The following is a 7,228-nucleotide window of genomic DNA, read 5'->3' as shown; positions in this document are numbered from 1 at the left end:
GTGAACAAGATGCCCCTGAACCTGGGTGGGGACCTCGTGAATTGAATCGCGTAGCCGAGTTGAACCATCAGGATCAACCAACGTGACGGGTTGGGAAGCGATAGCCACGCCTCCAACCTGCGTGCTAGTGGGATCAACGGAGGGGGAGACATACTGACGGAGGGGCAGCCATGGGGCGGAAGGTGACTCAACGTAGGAGGAGTTGCGTCCCACCGTAAAGTTGGGCCGCGAAGAGCAGCCCCCACCTTCTGCCCCAAAGGTGACTTTTCGAAACGTACAACCCGAGTCCGAGTCTGAGGAAGCAGAGCGTCGTTCAGGACTCGAACCCAGGGAGAATGACCTAGAGATAGAGAAATTTGCTCTTGTTGTGAATGGGTGGGTAGCAAGCAAGCTGACTCGAGTCGCGTCGGGACCCCAAGAACCAATCATCAAGCCGCGAGGGCTCGGGGGGAAGGCGGCTTGCGCACAACCACACAGATACTCTCGGACGCCTGGAGAAGCATGGCCACAAGTTCAGCGTCGGCCTCCAACTGAGCAACCGCCCTGGAAGGGGAGCCCCTCCTCTGATGCCGCTATAGACATCCGATCTTCCTCTGGGGCACCGAAGGAGACTCTGGGCTCGCCGCGAGACGAACCGGCGCCTTCCCTTGGCATCTTGACGGGGCGGCGTGACGATTTGGACTTCCGAGGGGGCTGGCCCGTCGGAGCATTCCGAACAGTAACCGTCAGGTTACCCTTCTTCCTCACCAGCGTTGCCGCCAGGCTCGTAGAGCCCGACGTACCTGGCCGGGAAGGAGCAGAAGAGAGCCTTTGCGAGCACGAGAGGCGTAACCTTAACGCAGCCATGGACACGCGCTCACAATAAACCCACGAACCATCCACTAATGCCATCTCAGCGTGTTCTTGGCCCAGACACGTGAGAAAGCGATCGTGTCCGTCAGAGGGAGTCAGGAAACTACCGCATCCAGAAGTACACGGTCGGAAAGACATATCGAACGATAAGGCTTATCACGACCGTGTAAGCTGAGAAAATTGCTCTTTTAGCTGGTTGCCCAGGGAAGAACCGCGGCACAACTGTGCACTCAGGCTGGCTCCTCGCTGGAGAAGCAAAGAGAAAATGGACGTCATCAGCGGCGATCTTCTCCCACAGCAAAAGAACAATCAGCTGAATCTTCTTTCTGTTTCTTCTTGCAGGAACGGTAAGGCTCCAAAGTAGATATCTGAGTGAGTGGTTGCACGCCTCCATCTCATATACCCGTATGTACGGGGGTGTGGCGTGGCATGCAAATTCCACTGGCCAATTTTCATTGGCCTTCTAAAGATCGGAGGTGATTGGGCTCCCAAGGGAGACCCCAAATACGTCAGTATTGACGTAACGTCGTAGTAGAACGACTGAAGGGGAATGGTGCTTCATATCTATAGTAATAATTGTTGATGATAAATCCCATGATGTTTGTACTGGCTACTCTATACCGCCCACCAGAGTACCATAAAGATTTTATCAAAGAATTACAGTAGCTGATTTCCTGACTCAGTGCTGGCTGCAGACCTTGCTGAAAACACCAGCTAAAACCAACCTAAAATAGTTGGCTGGTTTTAGCTGGTCACCTAGGCTGGTCTTAGCTGCAGGCTGGTTTTAAAGGGGTTTTGGCCAATTCCTTGGCTGGCCAGGCTGGTCCTAGCTGGTCAGGCTGGGAGACCAGCTGGAACAACCAGCTAAAACCAGCCTGACCAGCCTAGCCAGGCTGAGAGACCAGCTAAAACCAGCTACTTCCATCTTAAACAAGCTAAGATTAGCCAACCATCTTAGGGTTTTTTTTTTTTTCTTTCAGCAGGGAGATAAAGTCTTAGTTGTTGGTGATTTTAAAATCCATTTTGATAATGAGAAAGATGCATTTGGATCAGTATAGACATTCTGAACTCTGTTGGGGTTAGACAACACGTGTCAGGGCCTAATTATCCTCGTAATCATACTCTAGATTTAATACTGGCACATGAAATTGATGATAGTTCTGAAATTGATGATAGTCATGTGTACTCCATATAGCTATAGCTGTAAACTCAACTCCTTGTTAAAAATATGGCAGAAACATCACTCTTAATAATGCAGTAAATATCTGCACACTGTTGTTCTCCATTTATTTAGAAAAAAAGTTAGCAACGTTTTGGTCAAAGACCTTAGTCAGGCACACACACATATAAAGGCAAGAGCTCAGTAAGTACTCAGATTCAAACAGTTCCAATTGATTACACCTGTTAGCAGTCAAAGTCAATCATGTGACAGGTGTACTATATCAGTTAAGATCAACTTCTAAATTCATCCCTTTAGGGGAAAGAATTTGTGTATAAATATAGTAAACTTCTTTTATTAAAATGTTGTTGACATCACCACCTCCTGGGTAATTTAACATGTTTAATTCCTGTATACCTAAGTGTGGAAAAGTTAATGCTTTTTAAGTTCAAATGTACCGGTACCAGAATTTTTTTGATCATTTGTGTGTATACTGCTTTGATCTTCTGCAAGTTTTTGATCTTTTCCTAGTTTTTAAAGCAAGTTGTCTCTTTCCTATATACCCTAACCCACATGGACATTTTATCATGGAAATTAAGAAAAACAGTCTGACGCCGTGGTATAATGAGCACACTCATGCCCTAAAGAGAGCAGCCGGAAAATGGAGCACAGCTGGAAGAAAACAAAACTAGAGCTATTTTGTATTGCATGGCAGGAAAGTACCTTCTCCTACAGAAAAGCCTCTAGCTACAGCTAGATGTGATTACTTTTCATTAGAAGATTATTAGATTACTTTTCAGAAGAAAACAAACACAATCTCAACCCCAGGTTTATTCAATACAGTGGCTGAATTAACTAAAAATTAAGTATCAACAGGCATAGACATTTCCCAACAGCATAGCAGTAATGACTTTATGAACTACTTTGCTTCAAGATCTATCAATTAGATAGATCTATTAGAGATAAAATTGTAACCATGCAGCCGTCGGCCACAGTATCACATTAGATAGTGTGCTATAGATCCAACAATTACACACATTCTCTACTATAGGAGAGAAAGAATTGTATACATTTGTTAAATCATCTGAACCAACAACATGTATGGTTATACCCTATTCCATCTAAGCTACTAAAAGAGGTGTTTCCAGAAGTCATAAATCCTCTTCTGACTATTACAAATTCGTACAACCAATAAGCCTAAAGCAACAGCATACCTAGCAAACAAACATGTTACTGAACAACTGCCCTAAACAACGAGCTATATTTGACAACATATTTGTCAACATAGCATTAGGCAATGAGAATGAATAAGAAACTTAGCTTAGCTTTGTGAAGAAGTTTGGAGAAGAATAAATGGTGAAATGGCCAGTTGTTACGTGGTGCTTTAACCCTTCTTGATATATTGCTTCTTCCAGTGGGGAAAACAGATCTCGTGTAAAGTGTTGTTGATGCAGGCACATTATCACAGCTTCAGCGATTCATTGCGGACAAAGAGTCTGTGTTAATGATATATTGTTGTGAGAAGCAGTGCTTGCTCAGGTAACTCCTGAGTCTATCAGCTTATATCAGTCTTCAAGCCGAATTCGCGTTCAAGTTCACAAACTAAATCTGGTGAGCATTTAACACTACTGACCACAACATTCTTTTGAATAGACTAAAAAATTATGTTGCCATCTGTGGAAGTGCATTGGCATCGTTCAAATCATACGTATCTGACCACCATCAGTTCATATCAGTGAATGAAGGGGTATCATACCAATCACAAGTACAGTATGGAGTACCTCAAGGCTTAGTACTAGGACTATTGCTTTTCATGCTTTTTATCCTTGGGAGTTATTATCAGAAAATATAGTGTTAGCTTTCGAAAAAGAAAAGGCTGTTTGGCGTGGTAATTGGAACCAGCTCTTCTATCAGAACCGTAAGGTCTTAATTTTTCCTGATTTCAACTCCAGCATCGCTAAAAGGATGGTGGCATTTTCAGCTGTAAGAAACAGCCTGCGTGAGAAGAACGTGAGATTCCCAGCTCGCCTGCTGATTGACCTTGGCGATGAGAAGTTTCAATTCATCGGTCCCAAAGAAGCACAGCGATTATTTAACAGATGGTATTCAACTTCCTAGGTATCATGAGATAGAGATAAAGATGCAAAGAATACCATTTTGTATGCAGTTGTACTCTAAAAACTGATAACTCTTAACCAAGTGAGTTTAGACAAATACAGAGTTCTGGCATGAAACTCTACATGGTGCAATCCTGATAGGTCTAACTCAATCTGACCTAATGACATCATTATCACATGGCACAGCTGATCATAATCAATGATAATGATACAGTTCTCTCCTGTATCAGTAGCCAATGAGCTCACTGCTCAACATTCAAATATATGACTAGTGCTAGCTGTAAGCAGTTTTGCAGCATGCTTCAGAAACCCTCCACCTTCCCCAGCTCCACCTGTGTAGATCTGCTATGAGGTGATTCATGTATGTTATGGTTGGTTATTCATATATCTTATATGTGCAGCAGCAATATATCTTACATGCTCACAGCAGCACATTGTGGATGTATTGTCAGTAAGTCTCGGTACTTGCCCTGCTGCAGCAGCAGTGTAGCAGGTCTATTCCACCAAAACCAAATACATTTACATGGTCATGCACATTATCTCTCTGAGAGTTGTCATGACAGAAATATGTTTTCATGTTGCCTGAAATGAATGTTTTTTTTACGTTACTCCATATATTTAGGAGTGACTTCATCTGATATAGATATGGTTTTGAGCATCGGAGTTTCCAGAGTTTTGGTGTTCTGCCTCCATTGTTTGGGAATGGTGAGAAGAAATTGAGTAATGTTTTGGTGGGTTGTTTTTCCCCAGTTTTATTAATCTAACCTAATGGACAATATCAGAAGGTCAGTTAGATTCTTGAGTTGGAATGTGAAAGAACTGAATTGTCCATTAAAAGATTCAAAGTTTTGACATATTTGAAACTACAAAAACTTGACGTTGTATTCCTCCAGGAAACTCATCTGTGCCTCAAGGATCGATGCAGACTCCAAAGATTCCAGACTCCCCCCACCCCCCACGGTTGGGTTACATTGACCCATGGAGACACTTTAATCCCACAGCAAGAAAATATTAATTCTACTTGTGTGTCCATCAGTCTTTCTCTTGTATAGATTTTTTTTCATCAATAATTCTCTAATTCTCTAAACCATTATTATTATTTCAGATCAAGCCTCTCTAAGTCTTTTATTTTCATTTCACAATTCTCAACCACCCTGGTGGTTCAATTCTTTACTTTACTTCTTTACTGATTTAGCATTTAGTGAATATATTTCTAATTCAATAGATTACTTTCTCTTTATCAATCAGACCATTTCAATCTCTTATTCCTTACTGTAGGAAACTCTAAAGGCCTTTTTAAAAGGACAGATAATTTCTTACTCCGCTTACGTTAATAAAGAACGGAGGAATAAGATTAAATTATATATATATCTGACAATACTCAAGCTTTAGGTGTCCATTATGCTCATAGCCTGACTCCTGAGCTACATAAACAAGGGCTTAATTTGCAGGCAGAATTCAATCTGTTATTTACAGAGGAAGAGACCCGTTTTTTTTTTTTTTTACAGAAACACACACACGGCAATTACTATGAGCATGGGGATAAGGTCGGTTGCCTTCTGGCCCAACAACTTGGCACTTTATTACTCAAATTGCGCAGCCCGATGGTTCATTAACTTCAAATCCTGTAAAGATTAATTAGATTTATAAAGACTTTTACTCTTTTCTGTATAAAGCTGAAGCTTCTGACAATTTAGAAGAAATAAACCAATTTCTTGGGTGCATCAACTCCCCTAGGGTTGATTCTCTTTAAGTTCCTGAAATTTATGGACCTTAGAAGGTTACTAAATCAATTAATTCATTGCAATCTAAGAAATCCCCTGGCCCAGATGGGTTGCCTTCCGAATTTTATAAGAAATTTCATGTCAAATTGGCCCCGCTTCTTTTGTCTGTATTTGGGGAATCTTTAGATCTAGGTAAATCCTCCCTAACATTGAGACAAGCATTTATAACTCTATTGTTAGGATGCCCTCTATCTCCATTAGTTTTTGCCATAGCTATTGAGCCCCTTTCAATAATGCTTAGAACACTTCCTGTATTTCAAGGTATAATCCACAAGGGAATCAAACATAATTTAGCTTTATATGCTGATGGCTTATTACACTACCAAATTGCATTTGTGTACACCTATCTAATTGCATGTAATTCTGAGATAATACGTCTATTAGATTATTTTGGCAGATTTTCTGTGTATAAACTGAATTTGTGAATTTTAAACCATAAATCAATCTGGCCAAAAATTAAAACAGAATGACATAATTTCCCGCTTGGTGAGTTCTAAATTAATCATCATTTAATCTGCTTCCCTCTCACCTATTTTGTTACTTTCAAATTAGTCACTGTGCTTTCTCTGGGTTTCCCTCCTTGCCTACAAAGTCTCCAGAGGAAGAGGCATTTAAACTGAATCTTCATATGGGTGGGATTACTTTTAAGATATGTGCAATTATCTTGTCAGGATAATTCTCACAACATTAAAACTATCAGGGCTTGGGAAGAGAAACTTGACTTAGAGTTTGAGGATGACTACTTGAGTAGAGTATTAGACAATGGGCCTCATTCATGAAACTTGCGTAAATATGAATAAATTCAGAGAAATTTGCACGCAAAACAGACCTTCCCAAAAATTCTCCTCCGGATGCACAAATGCTTCGTAAACATCCGATTTAATAGTTAAACATGTTAATTTTAATGAATTCCAATAATTCAGAAATAGGGCACTCATGCATGCTCATTCACAATTAGCATAATCCCCACCTATGAATTACAGCTATGTCTATTGCGTGTCCGGGAAGACAGTGGAATATTCTGGTCTACTTTCTCAGATTTTGCTCAAGTATATTGCATAAAAGCAAAAAAGACTAAAAAAAATAAATGTCAGCCACTCTTCTTAAAATGACCACCTGGTGGCACTTAAACGCTTTGGTGGCACATCATTTTTCTAGCTGAGATGTATGGAGTCAAAATAGGGCCATATATATCTGCAAAATAAAACAATGTTTTGCAAACAAAAAAATATGTTTTGCAAATAAAAATAGAGTATTGAGAAAAGAAATTGCTTTTTTGCAAGTAAAAAAACAATTGCAAAAGAAAAGTTAACCAC

This window comes from Labeo rohita, chromosome 12, assembly GCF_022985175.1.
Source record: "Labeo rohita strain BAU-BD-2019 chromosome 12, IGBB_LRoh.1.0, whole genome shotgun sequence".
NCBI lineage: Eukaryota > Metazoa > Chordata > Actinopteri > Cypriniformes > Cyprinidae > Labeo > Labeo rohita.
Note: the sequence above shows the minus strand (reverse complement) of the source record.